Source organism: Herpailurus yagouaroundi, unplaced genomic scaffold (assembly GCF_014898765.1).
Source record: "Herpailurus yagouaroundi ecotype Mexico unplaced genomic scaffold, PumYag 164, whole genome shotgun sequence".
Classification (NCBI taxonomy): Eukaryota; Metazoa; Chordata; class Mammalia; order Carnivora; family Felidae; genus Herpailurus; species Herpailurus yagouaroundi.
Window position 1 is genome coordinate 28984323 of NW_024412405.1, and position 15894 is coordinate 29000216.

The 15894-nt window shown below is 34.8% G+C and overlaps 1 long non-coding RNA gene across 1 annotated transcript in view; it reads right to left on the reverse strand.

The window, feature by feature from the left end:
• Positions 1-15894, reverse strand: part of LOC121037810 (uncharacterized) — a 231814-nt gene that overhangs the window by 133334 nt on the left and 82586 nt on the right. The window contains exon 2 of the long non-coding RNA XR_005794000.1: positions 3749-3812. This is a non-coding gene — a long non-coding RNA (uncharacterized LOC121037810). The remainder of the gene's footprint in view (positions 1-3748; positions 3813-15894) is intronic.

The window sequence follows — 15894 nt, forward strand, 5'->3', positions numbered from 1 at the left end:
AATAAAATCCCAAGACCTTTGTTTAATAAGTGTATTTTATTTTAGTTTGCTTTAGTGTAAAACCCCCAAAGGTAGGGTTCATTTTTCAGTCAAGTGATGGAGCTGAGTTCTTTTAGTGGGGGTAGAGAGATTAAACATGCATAGTGCGAAGATGTGGTATCCTATGGACCTCATCTGTGGTTGTCGTGTGCCTGTCCTCGAGTCCCGTCATTAACTTTTCCCTTCTCTGGCCACAACATGAAACGGTCATGAGTGTTGCACTTCCTTCGAACCAAAATGAAATTTTGCCAAACTGTGCCATCACAGGAGTAACTTGAAGGCATATGTGAGCCAAAGGCTGCAAACTTTTGACATGATTTTCTCTCACAAGGCATGAATTTTTCTTTTTTTAGTTAGAAAATAATTCCTACTTGTTAGGATTTCCTTTAATTATCTTGTAATGCTTTTAACAGTATACCCACCACTTGGTGCTCCATAAAGATATTTACACATATACAATAAAAAGCCCATATATAGGAATTTTTGAATTGACATAGCATCAAAAATGGGGACATAGGTAATTAATGATAAGACAACATTAAAAAAATACTGTCAAATATCCATGTTATCCCCAGTGGCAGTAAATGATTTCTGTATAATAACATGTACACAAAATGAATAATAACTGGGCCATGTATTTAAGCATATGTTTATACCAAAAAGAAAGAGAATAATGATAATTGCATCTCAAATCAATAGAAGAAAGGAATCGCAGATGTTATGGCTCCTAACCACAGGAGGCAAGAGCCCTGAGCAAGGAAACTCTCTGGTGGCTGGAACTGCTGAACACACATCAGAAACAAAGAGACACAAGCAGGATGGGAATTCTGGATTGCCAGGAGAGGCAAAGCAAGCCTCCAAATTGAAAACTCACAGAATTTTCTCCATTCGCTTTACCCGAAATTTAAATTATGTATTACACAATTGTGTGGTCTTTCAGACCAGATTAGAGGGAAAATAGCAAACAAGTTTTTGAGGCAATGGAAAGAAATTTGCTTTTCTTTCATGGGACTAATCATAATTTTTGTGCATAAGCGTGAAAACCCGGAGAAGAGAGCTGTCTAGGAGCTGATACAGATGGTGCATGTAGAAGAGGTTGTATCTGTATGAGAATCTCAATGGCAAACCTGACCACACTCGTAAGGAAAGAGCCACCACTGCAGTATGTTGTATACATGGCTCTTCCAGCCCACATTCTGCCAGCCACAGAATGGATGCCATCCAGAAGTGGATGAGGAACACCCTCTGAAATATGAAAAACCAGGGAACAACAAGGAGGTTTACTAAATGTTCTTACATATATTCAGATTTCTGTGCTTTGAAGATACCAATTCCAAAATGTTTCCCATAGAATTTATGCAGCAGATCTGTCGCATTTACTCAAGAATAATTCATTTATTTTCCTATGTTTATTAATCAAATATGTATTGCAGATATGTATATGTAAGTATGCACATACAACCTCAGAGCAGCATAAAATGAGCAATGTAACACTGAGCTGATATGATTCCAGCTAAAAGTGAAAACAATTTGACGTTTTACTGTTTCCCACCCTCATTCTCAATGAACACCAAATGTTCCTTATGTATTTTTTAATCCTGAAAATAGCTTACTAGCCTACCTTTTCCCCTCTTTGTTTCTTTACACATCATATAATTGCATATAATTATAACAAATCCTTAACAGATTTAAGAGGATTTCATTGTATTTTGAACTGAACTGACTTTAAGAGGAATCCAGTTTGTTTCCCCTCCCTGAGGTAATGTAAGTGGATTTTATAAAGACTTCGGTATTTTGTTTTAACTGAATAAAATAGTTGTTTCTGAAAAAAACTAATATAATCTTGAACTTTGTCAATTGAATATGACATCTAAAATAAGGAAGCTAAGAATCTCTCTCTACTCTGCTTAGATCATTGTTGAAATATATGTCCATTCTGGAGACTGTGCTTTCAGAAAGACATCACTGAATTTTGAGTTTTTCCAGAAAACGGTGATATATTTGATAAGGACATTCAAAATTATGCTCAAGGGGAACCATTGGTTGAGCTACCCTGATGGACCTGGTAGACCTAACTATTTTTTCTATGAATAAATTCAAGTTAGGTTATGAATAATATTCTTATATAATATACTTAAAGTACATCATCAAAGTGAGAAGTTCCATGACTCCTCATTCAAGTTTATAAGTCAAAATCCGATGACTTAATAAACCAAACATGAATTTATAATTTAATTAGAACACAGAGCTAAAATGCACATTTTAGCCTCACTTATTTTTGGCAGGAATTATTATTTTTTTCTTCCATCTATAAAAAACCGAATTTTGACACTCTTATTATAGAAAATTGAACTTTTTACAGGAGCTCAGTTTTCCATACTCTGTGGATGCCCAGATTTTACAAAGCAAAATCTATTTTTAGAATATAATTAGAAGAAAGGAATTTTTTCATAAAGGTTAAAAATATTTAAATATTTCCAGGAAGCTGTATGACATCGGGGTTGGAGCAGTGATAGATTTGAGGGATCTTACCCGGGAACAAACAGACAGGACTTGGATATGGATGTGTGATAAGAAGGAGGAATGTCAAAGACACCCCTCCCCTGTTGTTTAAAAACTACAGTGAAGGAACTGATATTTTCAGAATTACAGCATTCCACCAGAACCACTTAATATATCTAGTTGAAACATTTCCTAAAGTTTCAATGGGAGGACTTGCCATTCCAGGAAACCACATTTTTTTTTCCCTCTGTGCCACATCTTTGCCATGCTTTTTCCCCAGCAGAACATATAGCCCCTTTCCTTAAAAATCCACCCTTTCCTCCCTAGCTTGAATTCTACCTTCTTGGAGACATACCTCAGATATGCTGCAATTTATTAATCCACCTTCAAATTCTTTCCATATAGACCTACTGTTCTCTCCTCATCTTTGCGACAGTTGCTTCACTTTGGAGGTCTTAATCAATATTCCCTTTTCTTTATCCCATATGCTAACATGATACTTAATTATTTATTCCCTTCATTTAGTTGCCTGAATGTTTATCTAACCTTTTTTTACCTGTGTGGGTGAACTAAGTATAAAACCATTTATGCCATATCCCTTTGATTAGATACTTTTCTTTGTTTCACTTTAATTTTTCTATTTTTCTTCAGAAGCTTTCATTACCACAAGTAAGTAATAGAATGAATATTGCCCAAGAAAATGTTCTAATGCTTTTGGGGGGGGGGCCATATTATATAAAAAAATATCCTAAGTTTTTACCAAAAATATCCATAGCCCTGTGCAAATTTAAAGTCAACACTGGGTAACTTTTTGTATTCATTACATTTCTCATAGGTTGTATTTAATTTATTCTATGATGCCTAAATTTGTTCTACAGCAATTCCAAACAAAAATAAATGCTTCAGAACAACTGAATAGAACATATACCCTCCCCCCCCAAAAAAAAATCCTTTAAAATTAAGAAAAGAAGAACAAAACAAATCTGGGGTGTTTATGTGACAGATCTAATTTTATTTCCTTAGAAATTTCCCTCATTTACCCGGGAATGCTTACGTTGATTAATAGGGTATTTTTCATTTTTAATTTCAACTCATGAGAATCTCTGAAATGGGAATTTAGGAGTTATCAGTTGTCCCACATGACAATCCAAATGAGGAGCTAGCATGAGTAGACTTTGGGAGGAAGTCCTAGCAAATGTCCACTTACCTCTGCTGAGTCATGGGCCAATCAATGGCACAGCGAGTGACTGCTCAAGGCAATATTTTTTGTCCTGAAAAACAGAAGAATGACACAATATTTTATGTTTTACCATTTCCCTGCAAGTTTTATCTTTTCCTGTCCCAGAACTGATGAGAAATTTTTTTTCTTTTAAAAGGAAAGTAGAAAAAGAGGAAGGAATTACTCCATTTAGAGATAAGAAATGTTACATTACAAAAACAGAAAGAACAAGGAGATTAAAAAGAGGGTTGCAATGGAGGGTTCAAAAGAACTTCACTTCAATATGGGCCAAGCCCTGTTTGCTATTTTCATCCTAGCTTGATTAGCAGGACAAATCATTCCTGTTCGTAAAATAAATTCACTCGGAACTAATTGCCTAAGGTCTCACTGTAGCAAAAATCTTTCTCTGGGAACATTTGCTAATGCCTACGTTAAAGCTATTTCTATCATAACTTCTTTTAAAGTAAAACATATAAACTACATTCTCTTACTGAATGCATTCATTGTAAAGCCAGAACTCCGTGATTATTTGTATAACCTATGTTCTATTGTCATTGCAAACATTGGCTTATTAGGTGTTTATAGATTTATTTCCTAAAAACGAAAGGTAGGCTTGTGAAAAATCATAGAGTAGCAAGTTTTCTATAAACTGACCAACTATTGCAAATGGAGGAGTAATGCTCTGGAATTGAAAAACAATGCAGATATTTGGAAATGTTTAAAACTATAATGAAACATGCAATATCACCTTTTAAATGTTAGGAAAAAATGAATGAATGAATAAATGACTGAATCCTTTAAGAACTGGATCTTCGAGAAATTGTACAGGGGGCTTTTTAGACTGTTCTTACAGAAATTATAAATCAAACTGGAGCAAGCCCTAAAAATATTGTCTTTAGTTTTCTAAGGATCATAAGTCCAATTAGAGACCAATTACCAGTTCCAGAACATTTCTTGTTCTGTCTTTAGCAGAGACATAGAATTAATTGTTCCTTCATGCCTATAAAGCCCAGGTCTTCATCTTTTAATCTCTTTTTGTATTAGTATTCTCTCAATTTTTCTTCTAAATAAGTTAAAGCATTATATATTTGCCCCTATTGTGAATCTTCCCATCATCCAAATGGGAGAGGAATGTGATAAAAGATCAAGGTGACTTACTTCACTTAGCATAATACCCTCTACATCCATCCATGTTGTCCCAAATGGCAAGATCTCATCCTTTTTTTAATGGATGTGTAGCATTCCTGTGTGTGTGTGTGTGTGTGTGTGTGTGTGTGTGTGTGTGTGTGTGTATACCGCATCTTCTTTTTCCATTTATCTGTTTATAGGTACTGCGATTGTTTTCACATCTTGGCTTTTATAAATAATGCTGCAATAAACATAGGGGAGCATGTATCTTTTCTAATTAGTATTAGTATCTTTTCTTTGGGTAAATACCGATTAGGCTACTTCTATGGCTTTGATAACCATCTATATGCTGATAACTCATTAATCTACATCAATTGCCTCAAATTTTCTCCTGAGCTCCAGATCTCTACTTTTAACTGCAAATAACCTATCTATTCCACAGGCATCTCAAAATCAATTTGTCTAAATGTGTACGTATTATCATTTTGGGGAACAAATTTTCAAAATGGACTTGTATGGTTGGTATTCAATCTCATCTCTTAGTAACTTGTAAAAGTCAGATACCAATTGGTAGACGGATTTTGCATATCAGAATTTAGTAAAAGCCAAACTATTTATTGAAAATGTCTTTCATCTCCTTATTTGTCATCATTCCAAATCTTAATAGAGATGCTAAATTAAATTTAAATTAAACTTTCATTTCTTTATTAATTAATGGATTGGTTTGCTATTGTTATTCCTGCTCAGACCCTTTCCCTAATAAAGATTGATTGACGCAGGCTTCCACCTTGAGATCTGAAATCAGTTTACTCATAGCTTCCTGGAACAGACCCAGCGTTGTCTTTATTCACTTGACATAAATAGCTGTGTGTGACAGTAGCTGTGTGATTTATGATGGTCTAGTGCTAATTTACTAATGGAATTGGATGGGTGGATTTAACTTTCCCACAAAAACATTAAGTCTGATCTAAGCCAAGCACACTATAATCTCGTATCACCAATCCATATTTCAAACCATACCTTTTACTAACATCACAGTTTGGATAAATGCTATTCAAAGCAACACCCTAAAGTGAATAATTAGAATGGTGGCTCTGTGGTGGTGAGGTCATTTTAATTTCAGTTTTTTCTATCTGGTTATTTCATAGGCATTTATAGGATGTTTATAGCTGAAAATAAGCTGATTTTCATTACTTCTTTCTTTTCATGTAAATAGATATGGATATATAGATATTGATGTGGAGGTATGGATATGGACACAGATGTAGATAGATATAAATATAGATATTATATAGATATAGATGATATAGAAAGGTATAGACATAGATTTGAGATAGAGAGATAGAAATATAGGTAAAGAAATACATATAATGCTGGATTTTTTTCTTTTCATCAATTTCAGTAAACCGTCATAGTGTTTAATGGTATACTTATAATTACTGGCATGCTTAAGTGTTTCTTAGTATTAATATTTAAAAACATTGGTCCTTTGAGAATTCTTTTTTTTTTTTAATTTATGATATTGTTAAAAATAAGGAAACAGTGTAGAAGATCTCAATCCAAAATCTTATGTGAAATTTTCACTTTTGAGGCCATGGTTTCTAAAACTAATACTTTTTTTCTTTTTTTAATGTGGCCTAGGTCTTAAATTTGTAGCACCAAGATTGTTTGGCTTTTCCTACAGAAATAGTAAGGAAAACCTGAAGTTCCTTTTTGTAATATTCACTTAACACAGAAAGAGATGCATATATACTTAGTAACCTGGACTTTTAGAACAGCTCATTAGTGCCATTTAGCATGTAATAGATATTTTGGCTAAAGAAGTTTATGGGTTTTACAAATAATTTCTTCCTCCCACACACCAAATTTAACAGTTTTATAGCCTTTTACAACTTCCACCCCATTCATGCACCTCGTCATTATACCAAGAGCCAAATTTTAATGATTTTTGTTGCCTCTAGCACCAAATACATGTTCAGAAGTGATGCACCCTAAACTCTGATTAAATGCCAAACTTTACTGATGAAAAACAGGTCCACTGAGTAATAATGATGAGTGAGATTTCATGCTGTTTTATTGCCAACAGACCATCAGAAACGGAGTTCAGTTCATATAAAAACAGGCCTCTACCAAACAAGTCAGGATGGCTGGCAGCCTTGGTAAACATGTAAATGAACTTGATAACCCTCCCTATTTGGAGAATTCATGTAAAACACTCTCTTGCTTGCTTTATTTGGCTTGGTTTAAAATGTCAAGGGATTTGCAGTGGGGCCATTAGCTTCTAAACTCTTAAATTAACTAAATGTATATTATGATAGCTGACCAGGACCTGAAGTACAATATGCAATGACTCTTGAGGAAAGCTGAGAAACACAACAAAACCTAATGTTTTACCAAGAATAATGTATAAGGTAGCTAAATATGTAATAATGGAAACATTATTACTTGGCACTACCTAAAGAATTAGCTTCATGAAGAATTGTATCTTGTTGTAATTAACAAGATACAATGATGTGAACGGAATAATAATACATATTTACTGATCACCCAGTATTTGCTAGACCCAGTACTATATTCTCTGCATATATGAATTCATATAACCCTTACAATATTTTAGTATAAAGAGGATTACTCCTGTTTTGCAGATATGAATACTGAAGATCAGGGAAATTAACTACCTTGCTCAAGCTCACATATGAGCTTTGGATTTAGATCTAGAGTTCAAACCCTGATATATTGGATCCAAACTCTTCTCACTACACAACATATAACACACAGTGTGCACACACACACGTTTGATATTTCATTCATTCAGTTTTAAACTTAAATTGTCATATTAATCTCTGAGTCTTTTAGAACCAAATTCCTACAGTCTATTGTAAATGAAGGACAAATGGGTGAAACTTCAGTGATTTATAAGCCAATTAGTGAAAGATGACCATGTATGATATACACACATATAGTTGTCCCCTTCAAGGCTGAGATCGTTCTAGACAAAATGAGACAACGAAGTTTTGAGTTTGAGGCCCTCCGAAGTTTATTTCACACGTTCGCACTCCTTATCCTCCAGAAAGTGCTTGTCCTTTTTCAGTCTAATGACTGTCAAAATGTCCTTTATTATAACCCACTCCCACAAGGCTGGACAATGGCCCAGATTTGCTAATGTCTTTATGTAGGTTTCCAACAACACATTCTACATCTCATTCTCTGTATGTCATTCTCTCATGTCTTCATAGGAGGTTTTTCCTATCTATTAAAATTCATGAGATTTCTATTTTCCCCAGTGAGAGGAAGGTCTTTTACCTTAATAAGACTTTTTCTGAGTGTTCGACCAAACTAATAATAATTGCAAACATGTTGGTCAGTGATTTCTCTTGCCTAAAAGCCTGATCTTTCCTCTGCTATCAAATGCATTTTGTAATTTCCAAATTTTGTCTATCCCTTGCTTCTAACCAGCTCTTATATTTAATGCCTGAGTGATGCTGATTTAGCTTTACCTCTAATATTCACAATTTTGACTCATAAAGTGCATATGAGTGCATGCACATGCGCACACATGCACCTCTGGGTGCCTTCTTATACAAACAACCTCTTTTGCCTCCTGGATACTAAACTGAGTCTGAAAGCTGGCTTCACACTGCCATGACTACTCAGCTCATTCTACAATTTCTGTTAAATTTCATTGCACCTCAATAAAGCAGCAAAAATCAACATGACATTTTTATAAAAGTTAAATATTTTGCAAAATAATATCTTTTTTTGAAATGGCTATTCAGATTTTTTATCATTTCACAAAGATAAACAATGGCATCAAATCTGTGTCCTAGAAAAATAAATTAGTAAGGTAATTTGATTACTGGATCTTTGGTTCCAGAATAAAGAACATCTTTGATTCACTCAATTTTAATTATTTTGTACCGTACTTTAAATATACACCTAGGGGTGCCTGAGTGGCTCATTCGGTTAAGCATCTGACTCTTGGTGTAAGTTCAGGTTATGACCTCATGGCTCTTGAGTTCGATCCCCATATCAGGCTCTGTGCTGGCAGTGTGGAGTCTGCTTAGAATTCTCTCTTCCCTCTCTCTCTGTGCCTCCACCCCTCAAAATAAGTATTTAAATAAATAAACACCTAAAAGAAATTATTTGAACATAATCTATTCCTAAATGCAAGCACTATGAACAGAATTGATCAGTATTGTTAATAAAGTAAGTGAAAGTTAATACTGCTATAGCTAGGTAGTTTATTACATAATTTCTAGTTGGAGAAAAGCTAATTAACATACTTGAAATATGAAAAAATACTTAAGTGAACATGCTCAAAATTGGAATTAAAAAATATAAGTTTTAGCTTTTGGGAGAAATCAGAAAGAACAGGAAATGAAAAGTGAGAATAACAGCAGTAAAGAATTAATTATAAAATAGTATCACAGTACTATTTTGATGAAAAAATAAAATAAGATGGAAATGAGGTAAAACAAAATGCCAGTAGTAGAACAAAATAAAAGTGATAATATTAAAAAACGAGGTATTTAAAACAAACCTTTGAAACTCAGAAGGTATTAATTTTTTGCTTTCAAAACTGCTAGGCAGCAAATAAAAATATTTTACTTCAAAAGATTCTCAGTTCAAAGGAAAAACATGAACATAGATCCAAAACATAGAAAAGTGAAAATATAATAAAGATTTTATTAGTCTTATCACTACTGATAAGAAAAAACTTACAACAAATGCGACAATAAGAGAATCTTGGGTATAAAATTTACTTGAGTTGAGAGTAACTGAGTTACTCAGAATGAATACAGATTAGTAAAATAATTGTCCCTTGCTTTAAAAGTTTATTAATTTTCAATAAAATTAATTTTCAGGAATTAAAAATTTAGGACCGGAATAGCCCTGCTATTTCTTCATATCTATTGTGTCCCTGAATGGAGTAACCAAGGACTGCTCTAGGTGGAGAAATATTAAAGGTTCTGAATTCTAAGAAACCTGGTTCATTAGGAAGAAGCATTGCTGTCTTTCATGAATCAAAATCAATCTTTAAGATGTTCCTACTGTAGTTGCTAGAGGAAAACCAAAGAAGTCTACAATTGTGCCCTGTTTTCAAGGGACTAATAACCAGAGTTAGCACATGGTGTGGAAAATCACACATCGCACAATAATAAGTGAAAGTAAAAATAAGAATTACTGAAGTCTTGGCGCCTGGGTGTCTCAGGCAGTTAAGTGTCTGACTTCGGCTCAGGTCATGATGTCACAGTTTGTGGGTTTGAGCCCCACGTCGGGCTCTGTGCTGACAGCTCTGGAGCCTGCTTCATATTCTAGGTCTCCCTCTCTCTCTGCTCCTGCCCTGCTCATGCTCTGTCTCTCTCTGTCTCTCAAAAATAAATAAATGTTCAAAAAAAATATTCAAGAATTACATGAAGTCCAAGGATGGGCTTCAAAGCAAAATGATCAGAAAATGTTTTTTTTACTATTTGGATTTGAACTTGACTTTGAAAATATGCATAAATTAAGGTAAAAAAATAAAATCAAGAAAGAATAAATAAAATGTGTAATGATACAGATATAGCAATACCCAGTCTCATGGAATAGTGAGGACCAGCACCAAGGCTTCATTTCGGAAACAGTAGAAAATAGGGTGGTCATAAGATAGAGATGGATTATGAAGAGTTTTAAAGGAAATATAGCATTTTTACTATTATTACTTATAGCAATAACCACGTAGTTTCCCCATGCCCATTTTTCCCTCTTCAGGGTGATGGAAGAGAACCAAATAGACCCTGTGTGTGCACAAAAAGGATTTCTTACACCACAGAAGAGGAAGCCCAAAACTCTAAGTTTGGAAGCTTGTTTAGGCTACCTAGTGCCCTCTCCCCTCTTATGAAAGGAAAAGAAACCTTTGCTCCCTAATGTTTTCTAATTCTTTGGAATGTGAACAGATAGCCCCAGGTTTTAGATGGAGTTTACCCCCTTGGAAAAGCAAGCCCATTTAGAAATAAATCCCCAGCTCTCTCCAAAGCTTTCTAATTATCTATTCGGTCATCTTTTACTTTCTTTACCCTAGCTTCCAGTTGTCTTTGCTCAGAAATCCCTAAATGTGCAGAAACATGAAAATACGCCCTTCCTAACATCAGTTAGGTCTGAGTTTGAATCACACATCTGTAATTTACCGAGTGCTTTTGCACAGTGATTTAATATTTTTGAGACTCAGTTATCTCAATTGTAAAATACAAACAAGATTTTTAAAGATGTAACTTCAAAGTTCTTGTAATGGGACAATGTACATAAAGAACTAAAAATATTGTCTGGCCCTGTAGTAAGAGCTTAAGTCATGGTAGCTACAATTATTTGCCTTTTGAATTCCAGAAAGAAGCCTCGAAATTTTCTATATTGGAAATACGAGGGTATTTAAAAATTGATAAGCTTGAGGCTGAAAATGGTGTCTAAGCATCATCATTAAGAGTAAAGTCTTTGAGGGGCGCCTGGGTGGCTCAGTCAATTGGGCGTCTGACTTCGGCTCAGGTCATGATCTCGCGTTCCGTGAGTTCGAGCCCCTCTGTGCTGACAGCTCAGAGCCTGGAGCCTGTTTCAGATTCTGTGTCTCCCTCTCTCTCTGACCTTCCCCCATTCATGTTCTGTCTCTCTCTGTCTCAAAAGTGAATAAACGTTAAAAAAAATTAAAAAAAAAAAAAAAGTAAAGTCTTTGAGATGATCTAGTCCTGGGCTTGGGTTTGAATCCTGGCTTGCCATTTAATGACCATGTAACCTTGAAGGAAGACTTGGAGGTATCTCTCCGTCTTCGAAGCTTTATTTTCTTCACATTTAAAAGGTGATGCTTCACTGGATTGCTACAAAAATTAAGTGAGATAGTACACAAAACGCATAAAACTTGGTGTATATTAAGCTCTCAGTATATGTTAATCATTCTGTAATTGTTTTAATTGTTACTATTATTACCATGGGACTCCTAGGGAGGTGGGTTTAGAAGTAAAATTTAGTCAAGAGGATAGCCAGTGCATTCTTGGAGGGGTGCAAGGGTGAGAGCTCAGAATTCTTATGGAAACAGAGGGCACTAAGCCGGTCTAGAGCTGTGAGGGACGTTCTGAATGTCTCTACTTGCATTTACTTCAGTAAAGGGCCTCAGAGTTTATAAAGAACATGCTCAATTGTCTTTTCCTGAAAGGAAGTGGTCTAAGCTTAGTCATGGTAGAGGGTTGACCAGTAAACTGCCACATTTTTAGATTAATGGAACGGACGGCAGAGAAGAGGGCAACATGCTTAACTCAAGTGGAAAAGAGTAAACAAAGAAAGAGCTGGAGAATTTTTTGTCCTATTTTGTGAAATGGTCATATATTCCACTATTTTCTGAACACAAAGAAATGAATCAAGGATCATGAATATTGACAAAATATGAATAACCTAAAAGAATTGAATGCTTTATACGTGCTTTGTTATTTGCTTTATTATAATAATGTTGAAAATAAAACAAACAGGACACATACGGCTTTTTAAAACAAGTGGATGTCATACATGCCAAATATTTTGTTATGAATATGAGTCTCAGAATCCTTACAAATAAAGGAATTTTATATAGTAATAAAATGGGAAGATCAGAAAAACCCTCATCAATGCTAGAGGGGGGAGACAAGAGACAACTTTAAGGTAGCAAATGGAGAAGACAATATGGCTTATAATGATTATTCCCATTTATTCCCAAAGATAGCTTTGAAAACCATTTTTCCCAGTAGAGCCTACTATTTTTTAATCTGTGTTAAGTACAGGCTTTGGTAAACACAGGAACCCACAAATGGATGGTTTAAAATGGTACTTTCCCGCAAGTCTCCTGGAGAATCGTTTTCTAACAGCTAGAATGCTTCTTTGTCTTAGAGCCTTTTATTTTAAATTAAATTGAGAACAAATTGCACATTACCTCTTTATGGTATTTCTGCACTTAAGGCACCAGGAAATTCTATAATATGATTCCTTTCCAAGGAAGTTAAATAGAACCCTTATTTCAACAGTCATACAAATTTCTGTACCATTTGTAAAATTGATTCTGACCTTATCAGCAGCAATCATGTTCTTCAGATTTGGATCAGTAAATTCAATTTGTAATGCCATTGAAGAGTTTACACTGACCTTTCATAAGCCCTGCCTTTTAATTTTACAACTGGGGGGAGGGAGATGCACACATGTGCACACACACACATTATACACATATGTCTATGCTATATGTTAATACCTACTAGGGCCTCGTATTTGATTTGTATACAACTTATCCTCTGACCTCTTGCTATTCTTCTACTCTGTTTTCTCTTTTACTAGTTTTTTTATCTTAGTTTTACATATATTTTTAGAAGTCACTTTATTTGGGACTTTAAACAAATTAACAACAAGGACTTAACATCACTAAAAAAACCCCAGTAACTTTATTTCTCAAATACACGTAGATACACATGAACATCTTTGCTGTTTGTGAAATCAATAATTAGTTGCTTTTGAAATCTAAAACATGAATGGTTTGAAATTAAATAAACTGGTCATAATGTTCAACAGAATTAACAGGTAAAGATATTATCATATGCGTGTTATTTCGTGTTACTTTTTTAAAAAATTACTTGTTTAGATCACACCTCACTCTAAAACAGGGTAAGACTCTACTAGATACTAATATATAATACATACCTAAAATATGTCCACTTAAAGGTAAGTGTACCTCTCCAAGGATTCTACGTTTAGAAAATATTTCAGGGGTGTTTTAGACCAATAGCAATGAAAACCACAATAGCAGTGAAAAACTTTAAAAGGATACCCTTAAAACTATACTCAACCACACGCTACTCATTGAAGAAAATTCTAATTTTTAATAAATAATCATTCTCTAAATGTTGACAGGGTCCATTTAGCAATATAGAGCCAAGTGCAACTGTCTGCAAACTGGGACATTTCTGCATAGATAAGACACACACAACCACTTCTAAGAGGCAAAATAACGCTGCATTAATGCTACCCACATCTTAATCCCCAAAATCTGTGAATATACTTTATAAGGCAAAATAAGAGTTTTCAGCTATGATCAGATTAAGGATTTTGAGAATGGACAAGTTATCCTGGATTATCCAGGTGAGCCCAATGTAATCACAAAGGTTTTTTTTTATAAAACCAGAATCAGAAATGGAGATGTAATGTTGGATGAAGAGGTGAGAGCAGTACATTTCCTGGCTTTGTAGACAGAAGAGGACCAGGAGCAAAGGAATGTAGGCAGCCTCTAGAAGCTGGAAAAGACAATGAACAGATTCTCCCTCGGTCCTCTTGGAGTGATACAGCCCTGCTGGAGCTTTCATATTAATCTAGTGAGATTTCTGAGTTCCAAATGGCAAGATAATAACTTTGTGTTCTCTAAGCCTCTAAATTCATGGTAATTTGTTATAGCAGCAGTACGAAATTAATATGACATCCAAAAGAATTGATCTATACTTGGCATTTCCACTTTCTTTCCTCCTGTCCTCTCTCAATCCCTACTCCAACTACGCCTTCATCCTCATCACTCCACTGAGAATGTTGTAAAGGTCAGCAACAATCTCTACATTGCCAAATCCATTAATCAGTATTCCTGTCCTACCTTTCCAACCCCGCAACACCATCTTCCACATTTGATTACACAGTTTTTGAAACATCTTCCTTCTATGGATTCCCGGACACAATTATCTCCTGGTTTCCCTCCTCCTGCTTCTCAATCTCCTGTGAAAGATCCTCCTTCTGTTCCAACTTCAAAACATCAGTGTGCCTCATGGAGCAGTCTTCCAACCTCTTCTCTATCTGTAACATTCTTCCTAAGAATTCTCATAAATTGCCATAAATTTGAATAGTATGTGTAGTTTGATAATTCCTAAACTGAGAACTTCAGGTATACAACTGCCTACTTGACATCTCTTACAATTCTTTCAGGCATTTCAAACCCAATATATTTATAAGCAAGCTGTCAATTATTTTCCCTGTTTTTCAACATGTTTCTCCCAACTTCCCCAAAAAAGATCACCACCCTTCACTGAATTGCCCAAGCAAACACTCAGAGACATCCTTTACTCCTTTCCTTCTTGCACATTTCATATTAGAAGATCCCCTTAGCTCTCATCTTTGTGGAAAGGATGGTTAACTGCACATCAAAGTTTATGTTTTCAGACTTCTACTTTTTGCTGGACTAGAGAATCTACAACAGAGCAAGTAAGATCTGTGGGACAGTTTCAAATGGTCTAATATATATATGATTATAATCCCAGAATTACAAGAGAAATATAACAGGACAGAAGAAATATTTGAAAAGATAACATCTAAGAACATAACAACATCAATATACAGATCCAAGAATCTCAGTCAAACTTATGCAGAATAAATAAAATAAAACCAACCATGCTCAATCAAGTTGTGGAGAAGATATTTGCAAATGACATATCAGATGAGAGGTTAGTATCCAAAATCTATAAAGAATTTCTCAAACTCAGTAAACAAATAACTCAAAAAAACAAATAACCCAGTAAAGAAATGGGCAGAAGACATGAATAGACACTTTTACAAAGAAGACATCCAGATGGCTAACAGACACATGAAAAGATGCTCAACATCACTCATCATCAGGAAAATACAAAATAAAACTACAAATGAGATACCACCTCACAACTGTCAGAATGGCTAAAATTAACAACTCAGGAAAAACAGATGTTGGAGAGAATGTTGAGAAAGGGAACCCTCTTGCACTGTTGGTGGGAAGGCAAACTGGTGCAGCCACTCTGGAGAACAGTATGGAGGTTCCTTAACAAATTAAAAATAGAGCTACTCTATTACCCAGCAATTGCACTACTAGGTATTTATCTAAAGGATACAAAAATGCTGATTCAAAGAGGCACGTGCACCCCAGTGTTTATAGCAACACTATCAACAGTAGCCAAATTGTGGAAAGAGCCCAAATGTCCATTGATTGATGAATAAAGAAGATGTGATATACATATATA